Source organism: Callospermophilus lateralis, unplaced genomic scaffold (genome assembly GCF_048772815.1).
Source record: "Callospermophilus lateralis isolate mCalLat2 unplaced genomic scaffold, mCalLat2.hap1 Scaffold_96, whole genome shotgun sequence".
Classification (NCBI taxonomy): domain Eukaryota; kingdom Metazoa; phylum Chordata; class Mammalia; order Rodentia; family Sciuridae; genus Callospermophilus; species Callospermophilus lateralis.
This window is the reverse complement of record NW_027517776.1, coordinates 914,532-930,066: the sequence shown is the minus strand read 5'-3', so window position 1 is coordinate 930,066 and position 15,535 is coordinate 914,532. Positions and strand designations below refer to the sequence as shown.

General features: G+C 36.2%; 1 pseudogene; it reads left to right on the top strand.

The window, feature by feature from the left end:
- The first annotated feature begins 6,242 nt into the window (after window positions 1-6,242).
- LOC143641316 (small ribosomal subunit protein eS26 pseudogene) lies at window positions 6,243-6,677 on the top strand (annotated as a pseudogene).
- Window positions 6,678-15,535: the final 8,858 nt, after the last annotated feature.

Genomic DNA, 15,535 nt, shown 5'->3' with positions numbered 1-15,535 from the left:
ATGCCATTCTTAAGCTCAGATTTGCCTAATGGCTTCCTATCTCACAGTAAAAGTCTAAATCTTTAAAATGCCCCATTAGCCCTCACAGCACATCTCCACCCTGTTTTTCTCCATTTACCTTGCTGAACCCATTACCTACTACTGTCCCTATTGCTCTCTCTTCACCAAGCACATTGACACCCACTCAATTGAGAGCCTATGTATTGCTGGTTCCTTTGTGCAGAACTCTGCTCCCAATATCTGCATAACTTTTCTTCAGCCCCTAAGCTGTTTGCCCTCCCTAAAATTGCAATACATCCCCAGCTGGACTCCCTCTAACCCATTTCTTTGTCTTCTCTTTTACTTTAGCACTTACCACTGTCTAACTTATATTTTTACTTATTTATCATGTTTAATGTGTCTCTACTGATTTAAATTTAAGCTCTTATTGAGGTCAAGAACCTTGTCTCCTCATTGCAGTATATTTAGAATCTAAAATATTGCCTTATAATGGAGTGCTCAATGAATATCTGTTTAAATAAAGGAAGAAAAGAAAGAAGGCAAAAAAGGAGGCAGAAGAAAGGAAGACAGGAAAGAAGTCTAAAGGAGGTAATTAGTCAATTCTGCTGAATATGATGTTTGTAATGATACTGTTGAAGTGATAGCTAAATGTTATCACAAGCTCTTACTTGATAAAGTGTAATGGTCTCTTGACTTTTCTAATCTTTTCTTCTTTTTTGAAATTTTCTTCTCTTGACAAAAGGAGTAATATTAACTATTGAACACATTCTCTAAAAGACTCTTTGCTGAAAACTATGTATGTATTTATGCAGTAAGAGATTAAAGGGAATTTTTTTCCTGTGGCCCCCAAATTGGCATCTAGGACCCAGGGATGAAAGCAAAGAACAATTCAGTGTCTCATATCTCATCTTCTTAGAAGCCTTATACAACCTGGGGTTCAATTAACATTTGTAAGCAAGTGGACAAATATATTACATGTCAGGTGCTCATAAATAGCATGAGGAGTATATGTAACTATCTCACTTTTAGAAATAAAATAACTGAAGTTTAGAAAAGCTGCTTAAGTTCCCTTTGCTGATGGTGGGTCTTGAATCTTTTGTAACCTCAGAATCCATGCACATAATCACTATGCTGTCTTTTTGCCTCTTTTTATTATCCTCTTTTGCCCCCACCACTAATTTGACTTTGACTTTTCATTCTCTAGTCCTCAACGATGTGTATCATCCTCTTCTTATGCTTACACAGCTTTAGTCATCTTCTCCTTATAGATATATCACAAACTACACCTCCAATCCTGACCCCTCAATTAATTCTTCATCATGCGTTTTTATACTGCCTGGTGGATGCTTCCCTGTCCTTTTTGTTATTATACCTCCTTCATCTCAAGTAGAAACCAAAAGCTTTTCTTGAGGACTGCTGTCTCATTTCCCTCCTTGATTCTGTAATTGACCTGAGCCATTGTCATTTGGAAATTAAGGTCCTAGCCATTATTGACCCCTCTCTTGGCCTTTGCTCCTCTCTCCCACCCCTGTGCTTTATTAATTACCAATTGTTGAGCTTCTCCTTCTTCTCTAGTGTCTTTTGCATGTGCTTCTTTGATACCCACCACCTCCACCTAGCCCAAGTCTTCATCACCTTAACTGTGGCTTCCTGTTTCTATCTTTCCCTTTTATAGCCCACTTGTTGGACTGACTTCCTCATAGATCACTCTAGTCCTATTTCTCCCTCTACAAAAACCTTAGCCTAATCCCCAGTTTGACTGTTTCAAACACAATTCTTGATGTTTCTCCCTTTTTCTATCTTATACTAATAGCTTTTCACCCATTGGTAACATATTCATTCCTGAAGATCAAGTTTATCCTTTCTGTGATCTTCCTAATTTGAATAGTGTTTCCCTCTCAGTAATCTTACATTGCTTAACTTCTCCACGGTTGGTACAGTGTAGGTGCATGCATTTTTTTAAGTTACCTTAATTTTTAATTTTTTTATGTCAGTTTACATAAAATCAAAATTATCTCTGTTGTTGAGCCTTCCACATGAAAAAAGGAAAGAAACTAAATTACTGAATGTATCTAGGAATGGGGATTCTTAGGGAGCTATGGCAGAAGAATATGCTGTTAATTAAATATTTAAAAAAAACAATTTGCTAAAGAGCAAAGATGTTTTTCCCTTTGCAAACTCATGTTGAGGCTTAATTCCTCTATGTGGTAGTATTAGAAAGTACATTCTATTGAGAAGTGTTTAGTTATGTGATGGAGCCCTTGTGAATGAGTAATACCCTCCTCATGGGCCTGGGTTAGCTATTGCAGAAGTTTGCCAACATTTCATTCTTCCATATGCACTTATTTCCTTTCTGCTTCCTGCTATGAGTTGAAGCAACATGAAGCCCTCACAAAAAACTGAAAATATGTGCTGCCCAGTCTTTAACTTCCTAGCATTCAGAATAATGAACTGAAGAAACCTCTTTTCTTTGTAAATTACTCAGTCTCAATTTTTCTGTTATACCAATAGAAAACATACTAAAATACAGCTTTATATGTTTGTCTTCATATAACTTTTAAAAGGGCATAATGATGATTAAGACAAAAATAAAACCAATAAGTAATAAAATAAGAAAGTGATTAATTACTTTACATGGATTTACAGCTTCAGAGGACTAAAAGAATTTGTGAGTTTGATTGAAAAACCAAACATTGTTGAGGAATTCAAAGTGAGATATGTTAGAAGACTGGATAAGGGCAAAATATTAGCAAATTCTGTATTTCACACCTTCTTATTCAACATTGTTAATAAAGATGTGATGAAGATATAAGGGGGAAAATCCAAGTCATTCCCTAATTCTTTGGATAAGCAAATAAGACCTAAATTTTAAAAATAAATCTGTATTCTGATAAATTTAGATGTATATTATAAGTTCTGGAGCAATTTCTAAGAGAAGAACTAAAACATATGCAGTCATTTCTTTATATCCATGAGGGATTGGTTCCAGGACACTCCTGCAGCTACTAAAATGCACAGATGCTTAAGTCCATTATATAAAATGACAGAGAATTTGCATATAACCTACACATATCCTTCCCTATCTTTTAAATCATCTCTAGGTTACTAGTAATACCTAATAAAATGTAAGTGTTATATAAGTAGTTTTATATTATTTGGGGATAAGGACAATTTAAAAGGTCTATACATGTTCTTTATAGGCATGTGAATTTTTTGTGAATTTTTTTTGTGGCTGTGCCATTTTATTTTATTTTTCAATTTATGTATTTTTTTTACTTATTTGATTTTGTTTATTTTTTTTAATTTTTTTATTGGTTGTTCAAAACATTACAAAGCTCATGATATATCATCTTTCATACATTTGACTCAAGTGGGTTATGAACTCCCATTTTTACCCCAAATACAAATTGTAGAATCACATCGGTTACACACTCACATTTTTACTTAATGGCATATTAGTGACTGTTGTATTCTGTTACCTTTCCTATCCCCTACTATCCCCCCTCCCCTCCCCTCTCATCTTCCCTCTCTACCTCATCTGATGTTGTTCAATTCTCTCCCTTGTTCCCCCCACCTTTCCTCTCACAACCTCTTATATGTAATTTTGTGTAACATTGAGGGTCTCCTACCATTTCCATATGATTTCCCTTCCCTCTCCCTTTCTCTCCCCCCACTCGTCACTGTTAAATGTTTATCTTTTCCTCATGCTCTTCCTCCCTGTTCTGTTCTTAGTTGCTCTCTTTATATCAAAGAAGACATTTGGCATTTGTTTTTTTAAGGATTGGCTAGCTTCGCTTAGCATAATCTGCTCTAATGTCATCCATTTGCCTGCAAATTTCATGATTTTGTCATTTTTAGTGTTGTGTAATACTCCATTGTGTATAAATGCCATATTTTTTTTTATCCATTCATCTATTGAAGGGCGTCTAGGTTGGTTCCACAGTCTAGCTATTGTGAATTGTGCTATGATCATTGATGTGGCAGTATCCCTATAGTACGCTCTTTTAAGATCCTCAGGGAATAATCCTAGAAGGGCAATAGCTGGGTCAAATGGTGGATCCAGTCCCAGCTTTCCCAGGAATCTCCATACTGCTTTCCAAATTGGCCTCACCAATTTGCAGTTCCACCAGCAATGTACAAGTGTACCCTTTCCCCCACATCCTCGCCAACACTTATTGTTGTTTGACTTCATAATGGCTGCTAATCTTGCTGGAGTGAGATATGGTATCTTAGGATGGTTTTTATTTGCATTTCTCTGACTGCTAGAGATGGTGAGCACTTTTTCATGTGCTTGTTGATAGATTGTATGTCCTCCTCTGAGAAGTGTCTGTTCAGGTCCTTGGCCTATTTGTTGATTGGATTGTGTGTTATCTTATTGTTTAATTTTTTGAGTTCTTTGTATATTCTGGATATTAGGGCTCTATCTGAAGTGTGAGGGGTAAAAATTTGTTCCCAGGATGTAGGCTTTCAATTTACCTCTCTTATTGTTTCTCTTCCTGAGAAAAAACTTTTTAGTTTAAGTAAGTCCCATTTGTTTATTCTTGTTATTAACTCTTGGGCTATGGGCGTCCTATTAAGGAATTTGGAGCCTGACCCCACAGTATGTAGATCATAGCCAACTTTTTCTTCTATCAGACGCAGTGTCTCTGATTTGATATCTAGCTCCTTGATCCATTTTGAGTTAACTTTTGTGCATGGCGAGAGAAAGGGATTCAGTTTCATTTTATTGCATATAGATTTCCAATTTTCCCAGCACCATTTGTTGAAGATGCTATCCTTCCTCCATTGCATGCTTTTAGCACCTTTATCAAATATAAGAAAGTTTTACTTTTGTGGATTAGTCTCTGTGTCCTCTATTCTGTACCATTGGTCCACCTGCCTGTTTTGGTACGCTATACCTCCAGATTCACACCTCCTGCTTAGAATTGCTTTTGGTATTCTGGGTCTTTTGTTTTTCCATATGAATTTCATTAATGCTTTATCTATTTCTACAAGAAATGCCATTGGGATTTTGATTGGCCTCGCATTAAACATGTAGAAAGCTTTGGGTAATATCGCCATTTTGATGATGTTAGTTCTGCCTATCCATAAACAGGGTACATTTTTCCATCTTCTAAGATCTTCTTCTATCTCTCTCTCTAGGGTTCTGTAGTTTTCATTGTATAAATCTTTCACCTCTTTTGTTAGGTTGATTCCCAAGTATCTTATTTCCTTTGAGGATATTGTGAATGGAGTGGTTTCCCTCATTTCCATTTCAGAAGTTTTGTTTCTGATATACAGGAATGCCTTTGATTTATTCGTGTTGATTTTATATCCTGCCACTTTGCTGAATTCATTTATTAACTTTAGCAGTTTCTTTGTAGACCCTTTTGGGTCTGTTAAATATATTATCATGTCATCTGCAAATAGTGATAATTTAAGTTCTTCTTTTCCTGTTTTTATGCCTTTAATTTCTTTTGTCTGTCTAATTGCTCTGGCTAGTATTTCAAGAACTATATTGAATAGAAGTGGTGAGAGAGGGCATCCCTGACTTTTTCCAGATTTTAGAGGGAATGCCTTCAGTTTTTCTCCATTTAGGATGATGCTAGCCTGAGGTTTAGCATATATAGCTTTTACAATGTTGAGGTAAGTTCCTGTTATCCCTAGTTTTTCTAGTGTTTTGAGCATAAAGGGATGCTGTACTTTGTTGAATGCTTTTTCTGCATCTATCGAGATGATCATATGGTTCTTATCTTTAAGTCTATTGATGTGGTGAATAGCACTTATTGATTTCCATATATTGAACCAGCCTTGCATCCCAGGGATGAATCCTACTTGATCATGTGAATATTTTTGATGTGCTGTTGTTTGAATTCACAGATACAGAGGGCTGACTGTACAGTACTAAATAAAACATTAAAGGAATCAAATGTTACACAAGAAAATATTCACTCAATACAAAAGAAGGCAATAAAGAGAAATAGATGAACAAAAGAGACATTAGAGATGTAAAAAAACAAAAATAAAATGGCAGGCATAAATCTAACCATATCAATAATAATGTTAAGTAGAAATGGATTAAACAACCCAATCAAAAAACAAAGACTGTCAGTCTAAATTAAAACAACAAAGTCCAATTATATGCCCTCTACATATAAACATATGCTATCAACTATATGCTTTGACTGAGTTTCGATTCAAAAAGATACAGATGGATTGAAAAATAAAAGGATGAAAAAAGATATGTCATACAAATGACAACTATGGAAGAGCTAGAACAGCTCTCTTGCGTCCTCTCTTCCAAAATGACCGGAAAAAAAAGAAAAAAAAGGAGTAATGGTTGTGCCAAAAAGGGTCACAGTCATGTGAGGCCTGTTTGTTGCACAAATTATGCCAGGTGCACGCCCAAGGACAAGGCCATTAAGAAGTAGAGGCTGCAGCCATCAGGATCATTTCCAAAGCAAATATTTTGACACTGTGTGCTTTCCAAACTGTTTGTGAAGCTGCATCACTATGTGAGTTGTGCCATTTGCAGCAATGTGGTCAGGAAACTATCGTGTGAGGCCTAGAAGAACTAAACACCCTCACCTGATTTTAGATCTGCTGGTGCTGCCGCATGACCTCCACCAAAACCCATGAAAGGAGCTGGGTCCTTATTGGGTGAAGAAAAGCTATCTTCTGGGAAAAAAATGAAATGAAAATTATAATTCATATAGCAAAAAAAATGCTAGAATACTAGATGAAATAGACTTTTGTACTAAAATCACTAAATATAAAGAGGAACATTTCATAATGATAAAAGGAGTAATCTGTTAGAAAGATATAACCATCATAAGTGATATGCACATAACAACAAAGACCCAATGTATGTGCAGTGATAACATACAGAATTGAAAGGTAAAATAGAGTTCTCCAGTATTAGTTGGAGTATTCAATGCTCTGCTTCCAATGATCCATTAGAATAATTGAATGGAAGATTAACAAGTATGTAGAAGATTCAAACCACAGTCTAAACCAACCAGATCTAATTCATATCTATAGAACTCTCAACCAACAATAGCAGAATTCTTCTGTAGTTCACACGTAACACAGATAATTCAGAATAAACCATATGTCAACATAAAACAATCTTCAATAAATGTAAAATGATTGAAACATTATAAATAATTTTATCTGACCCCATAGAATTAAATTAATAATTAATCTACAGATGACACAGACTGAATTAATAAACTAGTGAACTTTGGATAATAGGCAAGATTCATATGATACAGAAATCATTTGACTTGAAAGAACTGAGGTTAGGTTAGTCTTCTAAAGAGTAACTTGGGTGGCAGAGATGAGAACAAGGTAGGACATAATAGTTTCACCTAAAAAAAAAAACTATCATTTATAACAAGGAGCTTATTTATATGTGATCTTCCACAAGACACAGGTCAGACCAATGTATGAAAGTTACAAGAGAAAATAAGGGAATATATTTTACAGTTACTTCCAATACCATCTAGACAACCTTGTGCTTTCATTTATTACATCCCCTAATGTGTATTTTAAAAGTCATCCAGAGGAAAGTCAGGTAATAATTTATAACATGTTTTAAAGAGAGTTTCTTCTCAAAAAGATAAAAATCTATACATAAATTATATAATTACTGTAACAAATGGTTTTTTATTGTTTATGTTTTTCCCCCAAAGAGTCAAGGAGAAGCCTTAGTAATAGGAGTAGCTTGATATGCAGGCAGCCTCTGGTCCTCACAGGCGGGAGCAAGAACTTAGATTCTGAGTGAGCCCTTTTATTGAGTCTTTCACAACAAAATAGTGCTTCCTCAATCCCCTAACAAATTTACCAAACTTGTAAATAAATTATTATGTAACTTCCTTATATTTTGAAAACTTGATATTTTCCTTAACTTTATCAAACCAGTCTTTAATTGCCTGAATTTCTAGATCAAAAAGCAACTCTTTCTCCTAAGCCTAGGTTTAACAGTCACAGAAACTGCCAGTTCTCCCAATACCTCACGCAGATGTTTAAGGGTATTAAAATAGAATCTGTGAAAAATGACAACTATACAAAAATTAAGGACATGATCACCAGTCCAGGAGAACCTCCATTCAGTTATCTATTAAGTAGTAAACTTTGCAACTCAAAGTGAATCATTCAGAGCCTGATGTCCTTTGGTGGGGGGAGGGGGTTGAGAAAATGCTCCTATTTGTATAATATTGTGTACACATGCACAGAGCTGGACTGAAAAACATAAATCTATTGTGTCTAATGTTGTTTTATATTTCTCTGCAATAAAACAATGTTTTAAGTAGAGACTAGAATTCTCAAAGAGATTTTAATAAGAAAAACTTTCTATCAAATACTTAATGAGAGTTCTATTTAGAATAAAAAATACCTGAAATGAGCATTTATATTTATGGCTTACTAAATTTTCTTTATAAGCTTAGCTATTATTGTTTTTACCTTGAATGTGTCATTTTTTTTTACCTCCTCAGCAAACAAATCAGTTACTAAATAGTACCCAGGCTAGGTACCAAAGGCAGGAGCAATCTTCTGATATTGATGCCTGGTGGAATACACTCCAGCCACTCATCACCATGAGCCACACAAAGACATCACAACTTCTTTGTGTCTTTTTAAAGATGGCTGTAGCAATATCAGATGAAGAAATGTTTTTCTTAAAGCACTGGAGAATGTTGATTGAGTTTGACATTTTATAAAAACTTCCAAGGTCCTTTGAAGAAACAATGCCCCAAAACAAAGTTGACTGAATTTTTAAAATAAATTATACACTAACCTTGCCTGTTAAACTTATGCAAATGCATTCTGAAAATATTTTTCTTTAAATCTGAGTTTTGACAAAATTTATATTTAAAGAACAAAAGTTACATTTTCAGTTGTCTACACTGAATGTTCAGTTCCTCATCTATGGAAATGCTCCATTAATTTTTCCCGCTAATAGTTTATGGTTAGCCATGCTTTGTCCTAGCGACATAAACTTTTTGATATTATCAATGAGTTGTTCCTGACCTTTTGGTTGAGAATTGTGTGGTATTGTTTAAAGAGTATCCAGTGAAATTTGTATGAGCACAACAGGCATTTTTAAAGTAGGTATTCCTGGCCTTGAATCTATGATGCAATTTAATCATAATCACTTGTAGAAGAAAATAGTCTTGCCACAGCAGTTTCAGGTTTTCTATTTCCAAATGAGAGAAAATTGATGTAATGTGCTTTACATTGCATTTTACAGAAAATCATAAGATCTGTTTACCTGGTTGAAATTCAAATTATTTTATTATGGTGTCAATTCTTTGGTTTTGGCAGCACTTCTAAAGTGTCTGTTCACCAAAATACTCCCATAGTGAATGAATGCTAGTGTTGACACCACCTAACAAGCAGGGATTATGTGTTTACAGAAGAAGTAATATGATAGGTCAAGTATAAGAGGCATTCTCGAGAGTACTTCAGCACATAATGAGTGACTGACTAGAAAGTGCGAAGCTGCTACTCTGGCTGGAGTCGGTGTTGATGCCTGCCTCTCTTCTCCAAAGCTCTCTTGATAATGTTCAGCTGCTCTGTTCTCATGTAGGGAATAATAGTAGAGTAAAGCTGCTTTTCTGTCTCATTTTTCTTGCTAATTTACACATTCAAGCCATTTTTTTTTGCTACCCTTATTTGCTATTCCCTCTTGTCAAGTCACTGTTCTCTTTTTTGCCTCAGGCCTAAGAACTAATTTGAGCTTCTATAATTACTTCATGTTTTACACCTGTCTGCATAACATGCTCCCCTTGTTTCTGTACTTAAGCTGTATATTTCCTTGCAGAAAGCTAGTTTTCATATACAAGGACTCCTAAGTTTCTCCCCTCAGACTTCCTTCAGAAAAAGCACAATTAAAATGTTGAGATATCCTCAGCAATGTGGCTGACCTGCTGCAGTCTGGCTGGGCACAATTCAGGAGCCACTTGTCAAAAGAAACTAACTTTATTTTTAGAACCACACAAGATAAACAAAACAGCTCCTCAGGAAAAAACCCTCAGAGCCCAACTGCCACCACCGGCTTCCCACAAGCCACACACCCCAACCACCTCTTCCTCCCACAATCCTCCTGCTCTTGAGGCCGATTGGCTGGGTCGCATGGGCGGAGCCAAAAAAAGTCCCCCAATGAGCAGCTCCGTGGTCTGAAAGGGCAGGGAAACAGCCCAATGAGCATCACCGCAGAGGAGCCAATCAGCTAGACGTTGCTAGATGTTGCTGGGGCTGCTGTGAGCCAATCATCAGCTGGCAGTCTGAAAGTTTGCTGGAGCCCCTTCGGCTGTGGCTCTCAACATCTCCCCCTCTCTGTTTAAACAAGAAGCATGTGGCTTAGGGACCGTGTCTGCCTTAGGTTGTCCAATAGTACATATGGTCCTTACCCGTTATTGGATGAGCTGACCTCAAGGCGTCAGTCTCCTGTCTTAGGTTGGTACCATAGTAATTGGATCTTACCCGTCATTGACTACCAGTCCAGTATACAGCCACACCTGTGTAGAGGTCTTCGTACCAGCGGGGGGGTGAGGTTCTTTGCCTCACCTCTGTTGGCCCCCAAATTTTAGCTGAACGATCATGACAAACAGAAGGGAGGAAGATACACCAAGCCAGCTGACGGCTCCTTTTGGAAAAATTGTACCACCGATGACACCATTAGCATAAATACCCCAACACTACCAGAAGTTGCTGCACTAACAGATAGTTCACAATGCATACAAGTGAGTTCACAATGCATATAAGTGATACATAGTCCAGGCAAGTTCTGCAAGCAGTTCAGTGATGGCTATAGCAGAAGCTGTAGATTGGTTTTATCTTTGTCTTCATGCACTGGGATGAAGATAGGAATTCTGACAATAATGGCTAAAGAAAAATTATATAACATTATATAACATTCCAGAAGACACTAAAAGAAAACAATTTTCTTAACAATTTACATTGTCTTCACTGAAGATAGGAATTCTGGCAATAATGGCTAAAGAAAAAATTATGTAACATTCCAGAAGGCACTAAAAGAAAACAATTTTCTTAACAATTTACATTGTCTTCACCGGCACTGGGATGAAGATAGGAATTTTGGCAATAATGGCTAAAGAAAAAATTATGTAACGTTCCAGAAGGCATTAAAAGAAAACAATTTTCTTAACAATTTACATTATCTTTAAGAGAATTATTAAATATAATGAAAAGGAAAGGTGAAAGTAAACAAACAGATCTGTTAACCTCCTTTTTTGTTCACATATTAAAACAATCTTCAACAGCTGTTTACCCAATTTAAATTAAACCATTTAAATCACGTGAATAAAAAAAAATTATTTGGATCCATTTTTTCATGAGCGCTCATTATATATGACATATGGACATACGTACATTCAAACACAAAACACAAGTGTGCACACATAATACATACGACACATAACATAATAGTAAAGGCCTTATAACTTTTTACAGGTGAAATCTCCATTGCAATGTTTAAAAACTCTATAGTCAAAAAATAGGACTGATCAGCAAAACATTAACCTAGGTCTGTATGAGCTCAAAAAAAAAAAAAAATATGGGAAAGGGCAATAATAAAATAGATATTGAAAAAAGCATTCTGGTTCTGTCGCAGATGTAAGAATAACCAAACTGGAGTTCTGGATATCACATCTTCTTTTTGGTCTGTAGAAATCGCTTTAGTTAATCTGTCTGGAATCCAAATTAGCTGCTGTTCTCCCTGTGGAAACACATAAACAGACCCCCGACTCCAGGCAATCACTGGGTCAGGACCTTAGTTAATCTCTCTGGAATCCAAATCGGCTGCTGTTCTCCCTGTGGAAACACACAAACAGACCCCCGACTCCAGACAATTACTGGGTCAGGACCTTTCCATTGTCCTGTTAGAATATCCTTCCAAAGTACCTTGGGCTTATATACATTTTTTGGACACATATGCCTTTCCGCAGCACTAAGCCTTGATGAATCCAAATTTAAAAAGTTTAGAGTAAAAAGGGTTATTTTAAGTTTATCTTTGGGGAATATATACCCCTTCCCAATTCCTTCTTTTTGCTTTAATAAGTACATTTTAATAGTTTGATGAGCTCTTTCAACTATACCTTGTCCCTGTGGATTGTATGGGATTCCTGTTATATGAGTAATGCCAAATGATGAGCAAAATTGTTTAAAAGAGGTAGAAGTATAACCAGGAGCATTATCTGTTTTTAACTGTTTTGGAAAATTTTTAACTGTTTGGCAAAATTTTGTAAGCAATGAGCTATAACATCTTTAGTTTTTTCTCCGGCATGAAGGGAGCCCATCAAAAATCCAGAAGAAGTATCAACTGTAACATGCAAATATTTTAATTTTCCAAATTCTGGCAAGTGTGTGATGTCCATCTGCCAAATATGGTTAGGTATCAATCCTTTAGGATTGACTTCAAGATTAACTTGTGGTAAAAAGGTCACACAATTTTGACATTGTTTTATTATTTGTCTAGCTTGTTCCTTAGTTATTTTAAAACGCTTTTGTAAAGTATTAGCATTGACATGGAACTTTTTATGAAAATTTATAGCTTCTTCTAGTGTAGAGAAAATATGTATGTCATGTGTAGTTTCATCTGCTAAATCATTGCCCAAACTAAGGGCTCCAGGCAATCCTGTATGTGACCTGATATGTCCTATAAAGAATGGATCTTTTCTGTCCCAGATTAGACTTTGTATAGTGGAAAGCAAAAAGAAAATAGTAGAGGAAGGGGAAATCCTACCAGCATCTTCAAGGGATACTATAGCATTAACTATATACTGACTATCGGAAAATAAATTAAATACAGAATTTTTAAACATCACAAAAGCCTGTAATACTGCCTTAAGCTCTACCTTTTGAGCTGATTGTTTGGGTACTAAAAATGTAAAAGTTTGATCAGGTGTAACTATTGCTGCTGTACCATTATTTGATCCATCAGTGAATATATTTGGAGCATTCCCAATAGGTGTTTTTCTTGTCATTTTTGGAAAAATTACAGGATGCGATGACCAAAAAGACAATAAAGGATTAGATGGTAAGTGGTTATCAAATGAAACATTAGATTTGCACATGATTATTGCCCAAGTATTTAACTCATTAGCTAACTCATCAATTTGATTCATAGTATATGGAGTAATAATTTTATTGGGAGAAATTCCAAACACTCCCTTTGCTGCTTTTATTCCTTTGAGTATTAATTGTCCTACAGCCTCAGGATACCTAGTAAGAATAGTGTTAGGAGAATAAGATAAATGTATCCATAATAATGGGCCTTCTTGCCAAAATACTCCTGTAGGAATATTTTTTGTTGGTAGTACAATAAATAATAAAGGCAAACTTATATCAATTCTATCCAAATGCATATTTTCCATATATGTTTCAATGATTTTTAATGCCTTTCTTGCTTCAGGCGTTAACATTCGGGGTGAATTTGGATCTGATGGACCTTTTAGGATATCAAATAAAGGTCCCAACTCTCCTGTTGGTATACCTAGATAAGGCCTTATCCAATTTATGTCTCCTAATAACTTTTGAAAGTCATTAAGTGATTTGAGTTGATCTACTCGTATTTGAATTTTGGGTGGACGGACCATGGTTGAGGATAATAGAACTTCTAAATAATTAATTGGAAAATTTAATTGTACTTTATCTATTGCTATCTCTAGATTATAATTTTTTAATAAGTTTGTAAGTGTGGCATAACAGTCTAGCAATGTGTTTTTAGCTTTGTGTGCTAATAATACATCATCCATATAGTGAAATATTTGTAGTTCAGGATTTTGATTTCTAAGTGGCTGGATTGCTTTGTTAACATAAATTTGACACATAGTTGGGCTGTTAGCCATCCCTTGAGGGAGTACTTTCCATTCATATCTCTGATCAGGACCTTCATGATTCAGTGCAGGGATAGTAAATGCAAAACGTGGACTATCCTCAGGATGAATTGGAATTGAAAAAAAACAATCTTTAATATCTATAACTAAAACATACCAAGTTTTTGGCAAAGCAGACAATTGAGGAATCCCCGATTGAGCAGGTCCCATAATAACCATCTCATTATTAATGGCTCATAAATCTTGCAATAATCTCCATTTACCAGATTTCTTTTTGATGACAAAAATGGGAGTATTATGGGGAGATACAGAAGGTTGTATATGTCCTTCTGCTAATTGTTGTTTGACCAGATCATGGGCTGCTAGTATCTTTTCTTTAGTCAGGGGCCACTGAGGAACCCATACTGGTCTTTCTGATTTCCAAGTAATTTTTATTGTCTCAGTGGCCCTTTCTGAAAATCCAACCCATGTCTGTCTGTTCCCTGATCTATTTGTATTGGTGCTGCTATACCTTGTTCTTGTTTTCCTAATCTTTTTCCTTTCCTAAAACCTTGTCTAGTCATAATAGTGGGTGCATTTTGGTTGATGTTATTTGTTAATGTCAAACCTAATTGATCTAGGACATCTCGTCCCCATAAATTTATAGGAAGATGATCCAATACATATGGCTGTATAGTTCCTTCACATCCTTCAGGATCCTTCCAATCTAATACCATTGCACTTCTATGGGGATTAGTCACCACTCCTAGGCCTCGAAGCATTTGAGTGGCTTGTTGTAATGGCCAATGTTTTGGCCATTCTTGATGAGAGATGATGCTAAGGTCTGCACCTGTATCCAGTAGCCCATTAAATTCATGTCCTTGAATATTTAGTTTTAGCATGGGGCGAGAATCTAAATTTAAAGACAGCATAGCCCAATCTACACCTGTGGAGCCTAATCCCTTGGAACCTCTTTCTATAGCACGACTGGAAAATTTATCATGTAGGCTTGGTGTTATTAGTAACTGTGCTATTCTATCTCCTTGTGAAATTACTGATATACCATTTGGAGAACTGGCTATAATTTTTATTTCACCTTCATAATCGGGATCAATTACCCCAGGACTTATCATAAGTCCTTTTAGAGTAGAAGAGCTGCGTCCCAATAATAAGCCTACTGTTCCTTTGGGAAGAGGTCCTTTCACCCCTGTGGGAATGATTTGAACTCCCATCTCTGGAGTTAGTACTGATCTGGCGGAGGCGCAGATGTCCAACCCTGCGCTCCCTCTGGTTTGTCTGATGAGGGATCTGATGGACAATGTGTCCTGGGCACTACCCTGATGGGGTTGCTGGGTTCCTCCAGTGCTCCGTATATTTGTGGTTTTGGGCCCCGGAGCATTGGGCCCCCCTGTCCATTTTTTGGCAATGGAGCCCAGTACCTTTCTCCACGATATCGTGGATAAACACTTGGTCCTTGTTCGTTTTTTGATAATGGAGTACCCTCTATGGTGGTTTGAGAACGGCATTCATTAGCCCAATGTCTCCCTCTACGGCATCGTGGGCAAATACCCGGTATTCTACTCCTTTGATACCTAGTTTTGTTAAACCCTCCTCCTATGGGGAAATTCCTTTTAAAATGTCCTGTTTGTTCACAATTGTAGCATGTTCTTGGCCTGGAATCTAAAGCCTGTTTTACTGCAGCTGCCACAATTTGC